This window comes from Giraffa tippelskirchi, chromosome 2 (assembly GCF_054371585.1).
Source record: "Giraffa tippelskirchi isolate mGirTip1 chromosome 2, T2T-mGirTip1v1.2.pri, whole genome shotgun sequence".
In the NCBI taxonomy this organism is placed as follows: domain Eukaryota; kingdom Metazoa; phylum Chordata; class Mammalia; order Artiodactyla; family Giraffidae; genus Giraffa; species Giraffa tippelskirchi.
This window is the reverse complement of record NC_137276.1, coordinates 33432238-33451765: the sequence shown is the minus strand read 5'-3', so window position 1 is coordinate 33451765 and position 19528 is coordinate 33432238. Positions and strand designations below refer to the sequence as shown.

At 40.9% G+C, this 19528-nt stretch overlaps 1 protein-coding gene and 1 long non-coding RNA gene across 5 annotated transcripts in view; one reads left to right on the top strand and one right to left on the bottom strand.

Moving 5' to 3' along the window:
- The first annotated feature begins 64 nt into the window (after window positions 1–64).
- ENTPD1 (ectonucleoside triphosphate diphosphohydrolase 1) overlaps window positions 65–19528 on the top strand; it is a 117657-nt gene continuing 98193 nt past the window's right edge. For 3 of the 4 annotated variants that reach the window (XM_081551872.1, XM_081551864.1, XM_081551890.1), the window contains exons 1-3: window positions 65–284; window positions 4777–4889; window positions 17452–17603. The gene's annotated coding sequence lies outside the window, so the exon portion shown is untranslated. The remainder of the gene's footprint in view (window positions 285–4776; window positions 4890–17451; window positions 17604–19528) is intronic. The other variant, XM_081551898.1, reaches the window with a different exon arrangement.
- LOC145530481 (uncharacterized) lies at window positions 9827–14270 on the bottom strand. The gene is made up of 2 exons (XR_014071825.1): window positions 13877–14270; window positions 9827–10627 (listed from the first exon to the last, which is right to left on the bottom strand). It is a non-coding gene; the product is annotated as an uncharacterized LOC145530481 (long non-coding RNA).

Genomic DNA, 19528 nt, shown 5'->3' with positions numbered 1-19528 from the left:
TTACAAATCCTCAGAATCTTTCAGTCCGCGCCCTCCTCCTGCGACCAGGCCCTGCCAGATCTCCGTCGCTTGGCAACCGACAGACAGGCGAAGGAGCCCTTGCCCCTTCTCTCCGCTGAGTGGCAGTAGGAGTTCAGCCAAATGCCCCGTGCGGTTCTGACTTCGCCGCCAAGAGGGCCGAATCCTTCTTTGATAGAGGGAAGCCCCAGAGGCTGCAACTAGAACTGCATCTTTTCCACTCCGGATTCTAACGCTGAGAATCCTGCTATAAAGGATATTCTCAGGTAAGCAAGTACACTGAAGGTCACATACCTTAAAAAAAATAAAAGTCTCATGTAAGTATAATATTTTGGGGAAAAACATATTAGAAAGATTCATCTCCTTCAGTTTTAACATTGAGAACATTTTCTTCAAATTTAAAAAATAGCCAAGGGACGAAGAAGACTTTTTTTTTTTTTTTGCTGTTATTATAAATCGCAACTTTTTTTTTTTTTGACTGCTCCGTGGCTTGCGGTTCTCTGACCAGGAGTGGAACCCAGGCCTATTTGATAGCCAAGGCCCACTGGACTGTCAAGAAATTCCCTAAATTGCCACTTTTTGTAGCCCTCTTTAGAAAATTTTGTTTCTTTCCCAGGAGTGCTGTGCCTCTTCTGACTCCCTAGTGCAGCACTGGCCAATAGAACTTAATGCAGTGTGAGAAATGTTTTGTATCTGCACTGTTGAGTATGGCAGCTTCAGGCTATATGTGGCTACTGTGCACAGGAAAAGAAAGTGAAAGTGAAAGTCGCTCAGTCTTATCGGATTCTTTGCGACCCCATGGAATTTTCCAGGCCAGAATGCTGGAGTGGGTAGCCTTTCCCTTCTCCAGGGGATCTTCCCAACCCAGGGATCGAACTCAGGTCTCCCCCATTGCAGGCGGATTCTTTACCAGCTGAGCCACAAGGAAGCCCAAATGTGACTGAAGAGCTGAATTTTTAAATTTTAATTAATTCAGAGTTAAATAACCACATGTGACTCGTATTTAGCGTATTGGATAGTGCAACTCTAGAGTATCAAAATCTTGCTGTTAGTTCAGTTCAGTTCAGTCACTCAGTCGTGTCCGACTCTTTGCGACCCCATGAATTGCAGTACGCCAGGCCTCTCTGTCCATCACCAACTCCCAGAGTCTACCCAAACCCATGTCCATCGAGTCAGTGATGCCATCCAACCATCTCATCCTCTGTCGTCCCCTTCTCCTCGCGTCCCCAATCCTACCCAGCATTAGAGTCTTTTCCAATGAGTCAACCCTTTGCATGAGGTGGCCAAAGTATTGGAGTTTCAGCTTCAACATCAGACCTTCCAATGAACACCCAGGATTGATCTCTTTTAGGATGGATTGATTGGATCTCCTTGCAGTCCAAGGGACTCTCAAGAGTCTTCTCCAACACCACAGTTCAAAAGCATCAATTCTTCGGCGCTCAGCTTTCTTCACCGTCCAACTCTCACATCCATACATGACCACTGGAAAAACCATAGCCTTGACTAGACGGACTTTTGTTGGCAAAGTAATGTCTCTGCTTTTAAATATGCTATCTAGGTTGGCCATAACCTTCCTTCCAAGGAGTAAGCGTCTTTTAATTTCATGGCTGCAATCACCATCAGCAGTGATTCTGGAGCCCAGAAAAATAAAGTCTGACACTGTTTCCACTGTTTCCCCATCTATTTCCCATGAAGTGATGGGACCAGATGCCATGATCTTAGTTTTCTGAACGTTGAGCTTTAAGCCAACTTTTTCACTCTCCTCTTTCACCTTCATCAAGAGGCTCTTTAGTTCTTCTTCACTTTCTGCCATAAGGGTGGTGTCATCTGCATATCTGAGGTTATTGATATTTCTCCCAGCAATCTTGATTCCAGCTTGTGTTTCTTCCAGCCCAGCGTTTCTCATGATGTACTCTGCATATAAGTTTAATAAGCAGGGTGACAATATACAGCCTTGACGTACTCCTTTTCCTATTTGGAACCAGTCTGTTGTTCCATGTCGAGTTCTAACTGTTGCTTCCTGACCTGCATACAGGTTTCTCAAGAGACAGGTCAGATGGTCTGGTATTCCCATCTCTTTCAGAGTTTTCCACAGTTTATTGTGATCCACACAGTCAAAGGCTTTGGCATAGTCAATAAAGCAGAAATAGATGTTTTTCTGGAACTCTCTTGCTTTTTCGATGATCCAGCGGATATTGGCAATTTGATCTCTGGTTCCTCTGCCTTTTCTAAAACCAGCCTGAACATCTGGAAGTTTACGGTTCACGTATTGCTGAAGCCTGGCTTGGAGAATTTTGAGCATTACTTTACCAGCATGTGAGATGAGTGCAATTGTGCGGTAGTTTGAGCATTCTTTGGCATTGCCTTTCTTTGGGATTGGAACGAAAACTGACCTTTTCCAGTCCTGTGGCCACTGCTGAGTTTTCCAAATTTGCTGGCATATCGAGTGCAGCACTTTCACAGCATCACCTTTGAAGAGACCCAGTATTTTTGTCAGTCTGCATATTCCTGATACCTGGATTATTTCAATTGCTTGGTTGAGGACATAAATTAAGACCTGTTAGGAGTTATCGGTCTTCCCTAGTAGCTCAGATGGTAAAGCATCTGCCTGCAATGCAGGAGACCTGGGTTCAATCCCTGGGTGGGGAAGATCCCCTGGAGAAGGAAATGGCAACCCACTCCAGTATTCTTGCCTGGAGAATTGCATGGACAGAGGAGCCTGGCGGGTCACAGTTCATGGGATCGCAAAGAGTCAGACACGACTGAGCGACAAAACATGCACACGCAAGAGTTATCTAACATCTAATACACTTTTCAAAAACTAGCCAGTGCTTCCTTTTCCATAGGCAGGTAAATGTTAGGGCACCTGACCTTGCTCACATTCTCGAAGATACTGATATTCTAGTTTTTTGAATCCAGTAGCTAAATGTATCTTTGTCTTATAAACATTCTCAAATATGTTTTTATGTGATTGTGTGATAGACTTCCATAAGAGATATCTATATTTGTGTTTGGGCATAAAATATCTGCCTTTTTAGTAATTTCCATAGGAAAAGGCCAAGTTCATATTACTCAAATTATATGTACTTACTGGACTATACGCTCCAAAAACAGAGGGTTTTTTGTTTTGTTTACTGCTTGTATCCAATGCCTAAAACAGTGCCTAGGACATGTTAGATATGCATTGCTGCTGCTGCTAAGTCGCTTCAGTCATGTCCGACTCTGCGCGACCCCATAGACGGCAGCCCACCAGGCTCCACCGTCCGTGAGATTCTCCAGGCAAGAACACTGGAGTGGGTTGCCGTTTATTAAATATTTTTAAAAATATTGTTTTGTTGAACTCTTTAGATTTAGCTCCTATGAATAGTTAGTGTTTATATTAATTATGAACTGCATTTCTTTATATGCAATTTCTATAACCAACTGGAGACTATTTTAGATTTCCAATTTGCATTTTACCCTTCAATTCTAATCAATGATAAATCAATGATGTTATTAGTGAATTTATTAGTGTTATACAAGAGTCTGTTGATTGAAGTAATTTCAGGGTTGAGTGTAGGGAAATAACATTAATGGATTACTGAGTTGTTTCTTCTTATTTTTGGATTTTAGCACTTTACGTGCTTTTTAAATACTTGTTTTCTCTTTTTTGTTATAGTGGAGCAAAAATAGTATTTGTACTTTTGTTGTGATATGTTTGTAGGAAATTCTGTAATACAGAACTCTCAGTTGTTTTGAGATATTAAAATCTGGAAGATAATTTTGAAGAAGGACAGGAAGTTTATTCACATGTTTCATACAGATGCCAATTTTAACATGAGGATTATATTGAACTAGCTTAATGTATCACCTCAGAAGCAGAGATTTCCAAAAAAGATCATATGATACTGGCAGATGTCTGGGTTTGGTACTAAAAGAGTTCAGTGTGTACTTAGAAATTTAACAAAGAGATTGAATCAAGATGGCAGACTGAGAACAAGTTCTAGCCTCTCCTGACTCTTCCCCTCTTTAGATTGTCCCCAGAATCTTTAAAAATTACAAGAAAGTTACATGAGCACACACAGTCATCTGCATCCATGCACATACATTGATACTGAAAAACAAGAAGGAGTGCTCTCAAAAGACAAGACATTATGACAATCTTTGAAAAATAAAAGGCTCACAGGACAGGATTATGGTTGGATAAACAAAAGTTGTATAAGCAGAGGCTTAATATTGAAATAGGGGTGGCTCCTGGGGATGTTCTAAGCACACAAAAAGAAGCTATTGATATCAAAGGGCCCTTGGACAACAGAGTTACTGATTGAGGTACCACTGTAGGAAGAGTCAGGTAGGTCAGCCTTTCAGCCTTGCTTCCATGTGCAAACAGTGGATACAAGAACTTGCTCCTAAAGAAGGCAGGGACAGCCATGTAGGCACTTTTATTAAAAAGATAGGACAGGGCCCTGGATAGTTTTTGACATCTAGGAAGAAGATAGGCCTCACATCTTGAAGGCTGGTATCAGCTCCCCTTCTCAAGGTGCACATCCAACATTCCCTCCTCCACAAATCTACCAAAAACATAGGTTAAAAAGGATGCACTGCTTTCAAAAGAACAATAACAAGACTCACACCTGACTTTTTAACAGAAATAAGGAAAGTGGAATAATGTCTGGAAAGAAGTTAACCTAGAATTCTGTGCTCAGCAAAGTAGCCTTTAAAAATGAAAATGCAAATGTGTTTAGAAAACAAAAATTAAGAAAAAATGTATTATTACAGATCCTCACAAAGAATTGCTAAAGAGAGTTGTTTAGGCTAAAGGAAAAATGATCCTGGATGGAAGCACAGAAATACTGGAGTAAATTAAGAGCAATGGAAAGGACAAATACAAGGTCAGTATATAAAACTCAATTGTATTCTGATATTATAGAAATAAAAAATCAGAAAATAAAAAGCTTTAGGTGATAAAATTTATAACACAAAAAATGAAATCACTTCAGTTCAGTTCAGTCACTCAGTTGTGTTCTACTCTTTGTAACCCCATGGACTGCAGGCAGCACACCAGGCCTCCCTGTTCATCACCAACTCATGTCCATTGAGTCAGTGATGCCATCCAACCATCTCATCCTCTGTCGTCCATCCCCTTCTCCTCCCTCCTTCAATCTTTCCCAGCATCGGGGTCTTTTCTAGTGAGTCAGTTCTTTGCATCAGGTGGCCAAAATATTGAAGCTTCAGCTTCAGCATCAGTCCTTCCAATGAATATTCAGGACTGATTTCCTTTAGGATGGACTGGTTGGATCTCCTTGCAGTCCTTGGGCTCAAGAGTCTCCTCCAACACCACAGATCAGAAGCATCAGTTCTTCGGCATTCAGTTTTCTTTATAGTCCAACTCTCACATCCATACATGACTACTGGAAAAACCACAGCTTTGACTAGATGGACCTTTGTTGGCAAACTAATGTCTCTGCTTTTTAATATGCTGTCTAGGTTGGTCATAACTTTTCTTCCAAGGAGCAAGCGTCTTTTAATTTCATGGCTGCAGTCACTATCTGCAGTGATTTTGGAGCCTCAAAAAATAAAGTCCGTCACTGTTTCCCCTTCTATTTGCCATGAAGTGATGGGACCGGATGCCATGATCTTAGTTTTCTGAACGTTGAGATTTAAGCCAACTTTTTCACTCTCTTCTTGCACTTTCATCAAGAGGCTCTTTAGTTCTTCTTCACTTTCTGCCATAAGGGTGGTGTTATCTGCATATCTGAGGTTATTGATATTTCTCCCAGCAATCTTGATTCCAGCTTGTGCTTCATCCAGTCCAGCATTTCTCACGATGTACTCTGCATATAAGTTAAATAAACAGGGTGATAATATGCAGCCTTGATGGACTCCCTTCCCTATTTGGAACCAGTCTGTTGTTCCATGTCCAGTTCTAACTGTTGCTTCCTGACCTGCATACAGATTTCTCAGGAGGCAGGCCAGGTGGTCTGGTATTCCCATCTCTTGAAGAATTTTCCACAGTTTGTTGTGATCCACACAGTCAAAGGCTTTGGCATAGTCCATAAAACAGAAGTAGATATTTTTCTGGAACTCTCTCGCTTTTTCGATGATCCAACAGATGTTGGCAATTTGATCTCTGGTTCTTCTGCCTTTTCTAAATAGAGCTTGAACATCTGGAAGTTCACGGTTACGTACTGTTGAAGCCTGGCTTGGAGAATTTTGAGCATTACTTTACTAGTGTGTGAGATGAGTGCAATTGTGCGGTAGTTTGAGCATTCTTTGGCATTGCCTTTCTTTGGGATTGGAATGAAAACTGACCTTTTCCAGTCCTGAGGCCACTGCTGAGTTTTCCAAATTTGCTGGCATATTGAGTGCAGCACTTTCACAGCATCATCTTTCAGGATTTGAAATAGCTCAACTGAGATTCCATCACCTTCACTAGCTTTGTTCGTAGTGATGCTTCCTAAGGTCCACTTGACTTCACATTCCAGGATGTCTGGCTCTAGGTGAGTGATCACACCATCGTGATTTTCTGGGTCTTGAAGATCCTTTTTGCATAGTTCTTCTATGTATTCTTGCCACTTCTTCTTAATATCTTCTGCTTCTGTTAGGTCCATACCGTTTCTGTCCTTTATTGTGCCCATTTTTGCATGAATGTTCCCTTGGTATCTCTAATTTTCTTGAAGAGATCTCTAGTCTTTCCCATTCTATTGTTTTCCTCTGTTTCAAATAGACAGAAACTCAAATTTTTAATGAGCACAATGTAGCCAAAAGATGACATTTCAGCTCCTTTGTAGCGAGTTGGGATTATGTACATAGTTCTGATCCATGAGCTATACATTAAAGAACTGATGAGACTTTAGGAAAATCTCTTCAGAAAACAAAAGTCCTTTTCCTCCCTTCTCCATGTTGCTACTTTAATTTTGAGCAAAATGGCTGGAGCTCCACCAGTCATTTTGGAACATGAGAAGAAATATGAGCAAAGGTAAGCAACAAAAGGGAAGAAACCTGGATCCCTGACAGCCATGGAAACTTCATGCTTGCCCAGGACTTCCTACTCCTGGACATCTTTCATACAAAGAAGTGATTTTATAAGAGGGGTTTCCCTGGTGGCTCAGATAGTAAAGAATCTGCCTGCAATGCAGGAGACCCGGGTTCGATCCCTGGGTCGGGAAGATCTCCTGGAGAAGGGAATGACAATCCACTTCAGTATTCTTGCCTAGAGAATTCCATGGATAAAGGAGAATTTTATAAAAGACCTCAACTATTTAAGTCATAACATACTTTAGTGACTTACCCATACTTATGTAATAATTAGAACTCTCAAAGATTAATTTACATGATTGCTTTAAATACATTTACACATTTAAATTAGAATTGTACAAAAAACAAAAGCAGAATTCAAACTAGAATTAAACTAGAATCTTTGTGTTGGCATCTGTTGTTTTTTTTGTCATTCAGTTTGTGATTTTCCTAGTTGTAGATATGATGGATTTGGGGTCAAAACGTGAATATTTTGGATATTATGTTATGGGTGGGGCTCTGTATCTTAATTAACTTCTGTTTTAGCCAGCCTCCTCTGACATTGGTCTGGAAGGGATGTGCACACCCCTGCAGCACACCCCCATTACTACCAGATGATAATGAAAACCCCAGTTCCCCACCCAGCCTCCATTGATAGTCCAGAGAGCAGCACTTCTTGTTACTGCTGGGTGGGGGTAGGAGTCAACTCTCTCTAAGTGTGGGATGTGTAAGGCAAAAAGAACTTTTGTTCTTTGTGTCATTTCTAGAGTTTCTAGGTTGCTAGCCAATCTGCCCCTTTCTCTCCAGCTTTTAGAATCTCTCTCTCTCTCTCTCTCTCTATATATATATATAGGCTTCCCAGGTGGCGCTAGCAGTAAAGAACCTGTCTGCCAATGCCAGAGATCTAAGAGACATGGGTTCAATTCCTCGGTGGGGAGGATCCCCTGGAGGAGGCAATGGCAACCAACTCCAGTACTCTTGCCTGGAAAATCCCATCGACAGAGGAGGCTACAGTCCACAGGGTCATAAAGAGTCGGACAGGACTGAAGTGACTTAGCACTCGCACATGCGTGCACACACACATGTATATGGTGTCCAGAGTTTTCAGTTGTACTTAAGCAACAGGAATATGGAAAAATATATCTATCCCATCTTCCTTGAAGCATATATTTATTACAGAGAAGAGCTGCTGAATCCCTCATGCTGCCATAACAGAAACTCTCTCTACTTTTCTCTTAAACATTTTTTCCTTCCCTCTACTTTTACAGTTTCTATTACTAGTTTAATAATCATCCTCAATAATCTAAGTTAAAAAATAGAATTTAAATGCATTCAAAACACTCTAATTATCTCTTGGTGGATAACAAACCATACCAAAATATTGTGGCATAAAATGACAACTGCTTTATAATCACTATGGATTCTCTGGGTCAGGAATTTGGACAGGGTACAGCAGAGATGGCTTATCTCTGGTTCATGATATCTGAGGTCACTGCTGCCAAGACTTGGATAGTTGGGGGAGACTACTGGATGAGGTCCAGAATCATCTGTAAGTCTCTTCACTCACATGTCTGATGGCTGGGCTGGGAATGCTTGAAGGTTGGGCTTAGCTGGGCCTGTTAACTGGAATGCTGATGACGTGGGCTCTTCTTGTGGCTTAGGTTTCATTACAGTATGGTAGCCTCAAGATGGTCAGACATTTTCAGTGGTGGCTCGGGGCTTCAGGAAAGAGTGTTCTAGTGAACAAGGTAAAACCTGAATGTCCTTTTTGGATCTAGCCTTAAAAGCCATTTGGTGTTACTTTATTCCATTGGCTGAGACATCCCATCCCCCTCCCCTCGACCTCTCTATGGAAGGGCTGTAAAAAAAATCGAAGCCATTTTTTTTAAACTGCCACAAAGTATAGAAACTTCGAGTATCTTTTATATAAAAAGTATAAAATAAATGTAGAAAATTTACAAACAATGGCTTCAAGAAATTATTTTTCTTCTAGTATATTCAATATTGGGCCTCCCTGGTGGCTCAGAAGGTAAAGAATCCTCCTGCAATGTGGGAGACCTGGGTTCGAGTCGATCCCTGGATTGGGAGGATCCCCTGAAGGAGAGCATGGCAGCCCACTCCAGTATTCTTGCCTGGAGAATCCCCATGGACCAGAGGAGCCTGGTGGGCTATAGTCCATGGGGTTGCAAAGAGTCGGACATGACTGAGCGACATATACGTATACATATACAAATATATATATAGTATATATACAGTACATATTCAATATTATCTGCTAAGTACAAAGGCCAAATATAATGGTAATTAATGACAATCAAAATTTATGAGATGGCTGATGGCATCATTGACTCGATGAACATGGGTTTGGGTGGACTCAGGGAGTTGGTGATGGACAGGGAGGCTTGACGTGCTGTGGTTCATGGGGTTGCAAAGAGTCGGACACGACTGAGCGACTGAACTGAACTGAAGTGAACTGAACTGAAATATAATCAAAAGTTTTAACTGTTTTCTGAAATTTAACTAGGTGTTATTATTATATAATATAAAATTTATATTATTATATTTTATAATAATATTCATAATTTTAGCTACCAATGTGAAGAATAAATGTTGTGTTTGATACATGTTGTATCTACACTTACATATATACAAAGGCAGGAGGAGAAGGGGCCGACAGAGGATGAGATGGTTGGATGGCATCACCAACTCAATGGACTTGAGTTTGAGCAAGCTCCAGGAGATGGTGAAGGACAGGGAAGCCTGGAGTGCTACAGTCCATGGGGTTGCAAAGAGTCAGACATGACTGAGCAACTGAACAACAATTGTTTAATATTGTTAAGTTTTCCTCAGATGCCACGTGCAACTGTTGTAAAAACTGTTAAATATTGGATATAAAGAGTTTAAGAAAGTGAACACTCTGCTTTATGACATATTTTACTATTCAAAAACCTACTGTGGTCATGAAATTTGAGAAGAAAGATATAGTGAGCTAAATTTTTTCTTAGCTAGTAATTTCTCTGACTCAAATGCTCCTCATGCTTTGAAGCTTTGTCCATCTCTGTCGTCAGCAGGGCCACAGTCCTCTCTTCTTCATTTGGACACGGGGTAGTGTGGCAGAGTGTTCCTCTGGTGCTTGAATGGTGTGAATCACAGCAGCAGGCATATTGGATTGTGAATTGCCCAGTGTCATCACTGAGCACTGGGTTCTGAGTGACAGAAGTACCCATGTGATTTTTGCCAAGTTCGTTATTTGTGGTTTTCTGGTTTACGGGTCCCTCTAAGGTATGGGACTAGAGCAGGGGCCCTTTGCCCAAATTTGAAGGCATTACCACTTCTCTGGGAGCACGAACTTTCCAACTCTGTCTAATCACTCTCACTGCTATCTCCAGTTCTGAGTTTATAATCCAGGGAGCTTCCAAGAACATGAAGTTCTTTCAGTGGTGTTTCCACAGTAAATTTTGCCCCAGCTCTCAGGTTCAGAAGTTGATGGGATGCCAGTTTGACCCATAATGTGGAGCTCTGATGTCTGGAGAGTGTGATCACACTTGGTACTCATAATGTTTCTTGAGCTTTAGAGGTGAGTCATAGCTTCATTACGTTGAATTTTCTTATTCTAGGGGAAAAGGGATTCATTTAATCAAGCAGAACCCTTGTATCAGTGAGCTTAGACAACCTCCCAAACGTAAGGCCTCTATGTGTATTTATTCTCTAGAATTTCTTCCCCATATCTGAGAACTGTGGTCAGAATTCAGTCTAGAGATGATCTCAAAGTCTCTACCTCCTATTTGGAAGCTGTCTAGGGATTTCCTCTGGATAATATGTATGCAGTTCATACTCTACAGTCATAAAGATTTATTTGAATGAATACCCATATCTTTGGGAAACAGCTCTTTCACTAGTCAGTCAGCTATAGAAGAGCTCAAAATGTGTTGTGCAGAGAGCATAATCTCTCTATCCCTCTTTCCCATTCATTAGATCCATATTTATCATTCACATCAGTATCAGCATTTCTAATTCATTTAAGTGCATACCTGGAAATGGTATCTGATGTTACTTTTCTCATGGCTATTTACAACTAATTGTGGAGTAAATAATTTGTCCACATTAAAGACATCTAAGATCTCAGAAGGCAGTGGGCAGAAGTGCTTGAATTTTGATTGAGGCTCTCTTAACAGTACACTGAAGATGACACCCAGATAAGGTCTGTCTGATTACTCCTAGCAGTCTGATGCCAAAACCCAAGCCAATCTGTAGAGTTTCCACATTTGGAATGACAGTTGTATAAATATTAGACTATTTATATAACCATCCTGCATAAATTAAATTATTTTAATATCCTTTCCATCCAAAAAATGTTTTAAATTTTAATATAAGTTTGTTGTTTTCAGTATTACAAATTGGAAAAATCTTTTAGCAAGTTTATGAATATAAAAATAACAGCTTATTAATGCCAGCTAACCACTGAATATATTTGATTTAACTTGTATTTTCAATTCTTCTCCCCATCTTATCTCTCTCCCTCTTTTTTCCCCTCCCTTCTCCCTCCCTTTTAAAACACATGTCAGATATTGTAGTGTTTTAAGTGGAGTTCCTAACAATTTTATTCAGAGAACTGTAAATATGGACAATAGAAATTACCTACGTGGAAAATGGCTTATCATTTCATAGAGAATTTTTTTTTAAGTAGTTTCCTTTAACCTTACTGGGAGGAGAGTCTATGCAAAACTTTCCTGGAGTAGTCATTTCTGAGCTGTTATGTCTGTTATGCTTCTTGCCAAAGTTCAGAAGGGCAATATCTCTTTCCTCAAGATGGTGTGATAATGGGATGTTATATTGTTCTTGATGTGAAGCAAAGCGGTAATGCCCGAAAGTTAATTAAAATAGAGTTAACATACTTTAAGGAAAAGGGCAAAGCCTTTTCCTTCCCTCTACTTTTAAGTTTTCCTGTTCCCACCTACCACAAAGACTTGAAACAATAGAGTCAGCAAAAAGAATGATATTTTTATGTTCACTCTTTTTAAAAAAAATTTGTTCATTCTTCTGATATATCTTATTTTGTTTATTTAATGACTGTCTCCACCTTCTTCTACCTTGTGGATGGGTAAGAACTATTAAGTGCTTATTTTCCTAGTGGTGGTAACCTTTGAAAACAGTCTCCCCTCCCCCACAGTTCCTTCGTGAAAACTTCAGGCCAGTCGAATGAGTTACTACAGTGGTTTTTAATCCAAGGCAGTAACAGTGTGATAACCCCAAGGGAAACACTGCCTTTTGTTTCATGAATTTCTCTGGGTTACTGATAATCTTGATTCCTGATTTTTAGCAAGGGAGCAACTCTGACATCTCCATTTAGGGGCAATAATTGTAACTTTATTCATTCCTTAGACTGATGACTGCACCTAGAAGATTTTCTATCCAGTATTTCGTAGTACAAGCTAATTGTGCCTCCATTATTAGGCTTATTTTCTACATTAAAAGGGAAGTGAAAAAAGAAAAGATGTAGAATTGTGATCTTGGGCATGATTACTGGTTCATCAGAAATGTTGAAGCACGTAAGGACAGAGAGGAAGTGATTAAAAGGGTAAAAAGCACATTGTCAAAAATAAAAGGAAATAACTAGAGAAAAACGACTATGACTATTTATTAGAATAGTAACTGATGTAATTAAATGAATGTAGATTTTTTTGGTTGGGGTATTAGTGGTAAGAAAATAACTGTAAGTAAATACATGTTAATTATTATGCCTTGTCTAATTAAAAAATTTTTTGTGTGTGGTGGTAAACATGTAAATATCTTCCTAATTGAAAGAAACACACACAAATATAGGGGCATTTCCTTCCGAAAAGTGTTTAAAAGTGGTATGGCTTCCTTTCTGTCTGGACGGTGAAGGTTTACTAACTCCTCACTGTATAACCCTCTTAACTACAGGGTGTTTTATATTCTTTTGATTTTCATAACAGCTTTGTTCAGTCAATAGGACCTTGCTGATTGTAAGGATGAGGAAACAGTTTGAAGTGTCAAATGACCTGCTCAAATTGTCATCATTCATAATTATTAGAACCAGGACTAGAACTTAAGTCTCCTCTCATTTTCCTTGTGCTCTCTCTACTGCTTGTACTCACAGAGATGTTTTCCAAGGGCCTTTCCAGTCACATCTTTCTTCAGTTTTAGTGAAGATATAAATGTATCATGATATTTTTATAGTCAGAGAGTGCTGTCTTAGATTTTAAATACAGACATTTGGAAACAGTGGAAGGCAGATGTGTTGGATACTCTCTGCTTGCTCCACAGGCCACTGTTCCTCCTGCTCCACCCTGCTCTGCGCCACGGGAGACTGTCCAGAGTAAACTGCATCAAGGGGCATCTGATTAGGTTCAGCAGGAGATTAGGGGGATGGGCCAAGAGCAAGGTCAGGTATTTATTTATTCTTCTGCTCCTTCTCTGTGGGGCCAGAGTAGCAGTGGCTACTTAACTGAAGGCATAGCAGATGCCATGGGTCCCCCACACAGGTTCCTTCAGCCCTCACCACTGCTGATGTACAGTGGTGGCTCCTTCCTGTGTAAACACCTGCTTCTCTCTGCCTGAGGGCTTTTTCTGGCCATGGAAACATGTCTACTCTATGTTCAGGGCAGGCTGAAAGTGCTGGACAGTTAATAGTCTCAGGGAGCAGCCCTTAACCACTGTTGTGTGGGAATTGGTGGCTAAACATCCCCACATCTTCTCCCCTGGGTTGGGACAACTCTAAGCCATATTCTTCATCATCTCCTATGTCCCTATGGAGACTGAGCCACATTTGCACTCAGTGGCAATCTCTGCCGATCAGCGCACACTATCTTGGCCTCCTTCCCTGCCCTGTCTCACTTACCCATCCCTTTCCAGGACCTCCTGGGACTGCTTCCAAATAAACTACTTGTGCTGAAATCCTACTCTTGAGAATGGCTTTTGGGGGACCCAACCCAAAGTAGAAGCCACCGTTCTTGTCAAGCAACTGTCTTCTGTAGCCATCATTACTCTGTGGGTTCCAGGAAACTCTTCCTTCCTCTCGCTGCCCCTTCGGGCCAAGCATAATCATGGACACACATCGTTGCTACTCCCAGAGTGAGTCACTGCTTTTGTACACACAGCTGCAAAATAGGTTGCAACGTAGTCTTTATGCTAGGTGGCTAAACAATGGATATTCTTTTAGATAGGAAGAAAATGAGAATAAGAGAAGTGAACATGTAGCAGTCTTCAGAAGAACACTTCAAATTCTAGAATTTTTTTTTAATTCTAGAATTTTTGTAGGCATATTGTGAGATAATTAAATGATTGACAGCAACGCTAGTCAGGCCAGCAGGGATTATAATGCAGTCACCACCATGTCAATAAAGGTATCAGGGTCATCTATGGGGTGCTTTTCAGGGTGACTGCTGTTTGAAGAAGACCTAGTTCTGTCCTGTCTGTGCTCTTTGGAGGCAGAGTTCTTGGAATTCCTCCACAGTCCTATCTGATGACATGCTAACCCCATACTTTTTAGTTACAGCAAAGCTGCTCCACACTCAGCTGCCTGATGGGCTTCATTTCATGTCTCAGGCATTGCTGTGATGTTATTTATACTCAATTGTAGGAAAAGAATTTTTTAAACATCAATAAAAATTTGGAGGGGCTGCTAGACAGGGATTTGATTTCTTGTGTGCCCTGGCTGAGAATTCCCATGTGAGGTATTTTAGAGGACGTAAAATGAGTAATAACCTGTCCTTTTCCTCCAGAACTCCAAGTCTAGTAGTGATAGAGTAGGGAGGACTGAAGGAAAATCTAGGGTGGGAAGGAATGACAACACCAGTGTAAAGTGGCGGGATGCTCTGTCAAGGTGTTAGTTATTGTGAGTCCCCAGTCCCGTCCTAGCTTGTTGTTGAAACTGCACAAGGTGCCCTGAAGCAATAGAGTAATCGGGATGGAGTAATTGATAGATAGAGTAATAGAGTAATAAGAGGGTAAAGCTCTGAGGGCCAGGGAAGAGTGGGAATTCTGGAGCACTGGGGAGGGGATGGAGGTTGGTGGGTAGTGGGCACCCTTGCTTGTTCTGTGGTTGTGTCCTGGTCAGCAGGATGATCATATGGTGCCTTATGGAGACTCCACTCTAGACACCAGAGCTTCCAGCAAAGATGAAGCCCCCTCACCAGACCACCTCCATCCCCACTCGGCAATGGAGTAGAAAGCCTGTCATGTTTCAGGGTTGGGCAGTGAGAATTTCAAAAGGGCTCGAGGCAGAGGAGAGATTAGGAGTCCTGCCCCTATTTTCTGATACATGCACTTCTCCCTGATTGTGGTGTAAACCAGGGAGGTAAGGGGATTCCAGTAATGATTGTGATTGACTTTCTTGCCTGCTCAGAGGGAACCAAGATGGGCTTAAGTTAATATAAAGAAAATGAAGGTAGCAAAATTTCTCAGGTACCTAAACATGATAGTTTAAGAAGGAATCTACTGCATGCTTAAATAACCAAAACAAAAAGCAGAAAATGACAGGGGCTGGCACTATGGGAGGGTATGGGATTTAGCATAGCTGTGATAAACCATGGTATATTATTTTCTGTTTGGGAGCAGTCTCTTTTTCACAGGGCTTTTTCCAGCTAGGCAGAGGAAGGAACTGGAGGGAAGTTAAGTAGAGAAGGGGAAAGAATTCTCTTTCCTCATTGATCCTCTTCTCTCTTACTCCCTTTTTATAACACAAAGCACAATAACATAACATGTGGTACATGTGGTAGATAGTTATATATTAGTCAAGAATTAATGAAGTATGATTTCCTGGTAATTCCTTCTCCCTTCCTCTAGTTACATGTCACACTTGAGTATATCCTGTGTTGTCCATGTTGTCCATCCTCTGGATTATGGTGGCAGAAAAAGCACTGTCTCATCAAACAGGCATTGTTGACACACAGAGCTCAGATCCCTGTGCTCCCCTGTCTGTCCCTCCCACAGATACCTTTCTCAATCAGCAGCTTTCTCTTTGCCATTGTAGGGGCTCTGGAGCAGGGACCCCTATGAAATTTCCATTTTTCCTGGAAAAAATTAAGGTGAATGGTTGTGTGGGTAGGCTTCAAGACATTTTCTATATGTGGTCTGTATATCCTTAATTCTAAAACACGTGATAAAAATATTTTTAATGTTCTGAACGTAGGCATGTGTCTTGTAATTAAATGTCACAAGAAATCCATCTGTTTCCAGGCAGAACTGTAAGTTATGCTATGTTTGTCATTGTGCACATATGTGCTCAGTTGCATGGAAGGTATCTTTTTATCTGATCATCAACTCAACAGTTGATCGCCGGCTCAACAAATTTGTAACAATGCCTAATGTAGGTTATTTTTTTTTTTTAATGTAGGTTATTTTAATTTACATTCGTGATTCCCAGTTGGCTCTTGAAACCTTTTAAAGATTACAATTCAGCAAACCTAACCTTTTTTTTTTAATGTGGCAGATTAGCTGTCATATGCTGAGTGATGAATTTAAGAAACAATAGAAATTGTTATATACTTTGGACTAGATCAGAAAATTTCAGAGTTGGGAGAGATTTGTATGACCAAATCATGGGCTGAGAAGGAGTTTTATTTGAGAATGGTTCATCTAGTAAAAGGTTCTAACTAACTTTTCCCCCTAAAATTTAAGCACATATGCAAAACACTGGCTTGGGTGCTCTGGGATTTGACAGGATGTGTATGGGGAGGAGAGAAAAAGAATTTGTAGTCAGGCTCAAGAATTTGAAGTCAGACTCTTAAGTTGTGTATATGAGATATAGTCATGTTAGTCGCTCAGTCGTGTCCGACTCTTTGTGCCCCCATGGACTGTAGCCTGCCAGGTTCCTCTGTCCATGGGATTCTTCAGGCAAGAATGCTAATGTGGGTTGCCATTCCCTTCTCCAGGGGATCTTCCTGACTCAGGGATTGAACCTGGGTCTCCTGCACTGCTGGCAGATTCTTTACCATCCAAGCCACCAGGGAAGACCTTGTATATGAGATAGATCACATTTGAAAAGAAGCTGGAAATGCAAGGCATTAAGCAAGTGCTGTTACTTGGCGACTTCCCTTGTAGCTCAGTTGGTAAAGAATCTACCTGTAAGCCAGGAGACCGGGGTTTGATTCCTGGGTTGGGAAGATCCCCTAGAGAAGGTAATGGCAACCCACTCCAGTATTCTGGCTTGGGAAATCCAATGGACAGAGGAGCTTGGTGGGCTATAGTCCATGGGGTCGCAAGAGTCAGACATGACTTATCGACTAAACCACCACCAAGTTACTTGGCACTTTGAGAGGAGAATTATGCTCTCAGAATTTGGAGGAGCTTGGAAGCCTTTAAAAATTTAAGGTTTGAACTAAACCTTGAAGGATGAGCTGGGATAACCACGCAATCAATAATCTCAAAAGTAGAAAAATCACTGTTATCTTTCTCTACTCTTTATTTTTTCAGGCTTTGCTGGCCCGGAATGGATGAAGGGCCTAATGTACAGGAGCGCAGGATGCCTGACTTTGGCCTTGTCTCCAGTTTGTCACCCCCACTAAGCTCTGCAGAGGCAGAGACATTGACAGCAACATGAATACCTCTTGCTTCAGACTGGCCTGGTATTGTGGACTATTATTGTCTTCAAAAAATGAGTGTGTGAGCCACCATGTTAAAGTCTTGAGCATAAGACTCTAGAAGCCACGTGTTCTTTAAGAATTTCTCCTGCCTCCTAGCACCAGCAGTGTCCTGAATTAGAAATTTATGTCCTTGGCAGTCTAGAATGCTTAGCAAGTATGGTCCAGCACTTAGGGTCAGTTAAGTGTGGTGAATTTTTCTTAAGTATAACTTGTCTCCTTCTCAGAGCTACTTTAAGTTCCTCAGGCAATGTTCCCATTTGAGGGTGGTCGTCTGGAGAGACTTAGGCATTCTCCTCCCTTTTTTATTATTTTTTTTCAGGTTCTGGAACCAGCAGTCAGTTCTCCTTCCTGCCCTCCCCTGGCCCCAGAGTTTGTGACTTCTCCCCAGAAACACTTATTGGAAACTTTTTGAGCCAGTGAGGCTTTTTTCCTTTAGACAAATGGGAATATTGTGTGTCATGGATGAAAAGATTTGAGTACTACCATTATCGCATGGAGTCTATGTAACAAGACTGTTTCCATGTCTTGGCACAGAGCCTGAGTTAACTTTGCTTTGCTGGATGTAGGGACAATGAATTCTGTTTGAACAAGAAATCATGCGTAACAAATACTTTTGCAAAAGCATGTCCTTTTAGCAGTTATTTTAGTAAAGATGTCCTTCAGCATTAGTTTCAGTACAACAGATGCATTTAAACACCTATACAATGCTTAACAACATATTTTTAAAAAATCAACTTTTAATTTTAGAATAGTTTTTGATTTATGGAAAAGTTGTAAAGATTGTACAGAGGCTACTCATATACTCCAGATCCAGTTTCCTCTATTATCTTAGTGTGATCGATTTGTTATAATCACCCCTACCCTTGCCTGTCTGTAACCTTCCACTCCCACAATGAGAACCCTAACTCATATTGTCATGTTTACATAATTGTCCAATGCCAGTATACATATGTAGTAGTATATGATCTATGAACCTGTATCCCCATGGGAAACAGCTGTATCAACAGAGTCATATGTTTTTGTATGGTTCCTTTTGCCTTTAGTTTTACCAACTTCACTCATTTCCAAAGTGACTCAGGGCTGTACCCTTTTTCCTACTCTCTTCAATGAGGTTCTTTCATACATTTGTAATACAGTTAGATTCTTTTGTCATAACCAACATTCCATTCAGTTCAGTTCAGTTCAGTCGCTCAGTCGTGTCCGACTCTCTGCGACCCCATGAATTGCAGCACACCAGGCCTCTCTGTCCATCACCAACTCCCGGAGTCCACCCAAACCCATGTCCGTCGAGTCGGTTATGCCATCCAACCATCTCATCCTCTGTCGTCCCCTTCTCCTCCTGCCCCCAATCCTACCCAGCATTAGAGTCTTTTCCAATGAGTCAACTCTTCGCATGAGGTGGCCAAAGTATTGGAGTTTCAGCTTCAACATCAGACCTTCCAATGAACACCCAGGATTGATCTCTTTTAGGATGGATTGATTGGATCTCCTTGCAGTCCAAGGGACTCTCAAGAGTCTTCTCCAACACCACAGTTCAAAAGCATCAATTCTTCGGCACTCAGCTTTCTTCACCGTCCAACTCTCACATCCATACATGACCACTGGAAAAACCATAGCCTTGCTAGACGGACTTTTGTTGGCAAAGTAATGTCTCTGCTTTTAAATATGCTATCTAGGTTGGCCATGACCTTCCTTCCAAGGAGTAAGCGTCTTTTAATTTCATGGCTGCAATCACCATCAACATTCCATTCAGGGATCCGTTAACCTCATTGATGATTTCTCTTTTTAACTGGGTACATTAAGTTTCATTCTTTGTCCTTTGAAGTTCCACAGGTTTTGACAAATATTGTCACGTATCCGTCATGATAGTATTATACTGAATAGTTTCACCACTCTAACAAAATCCC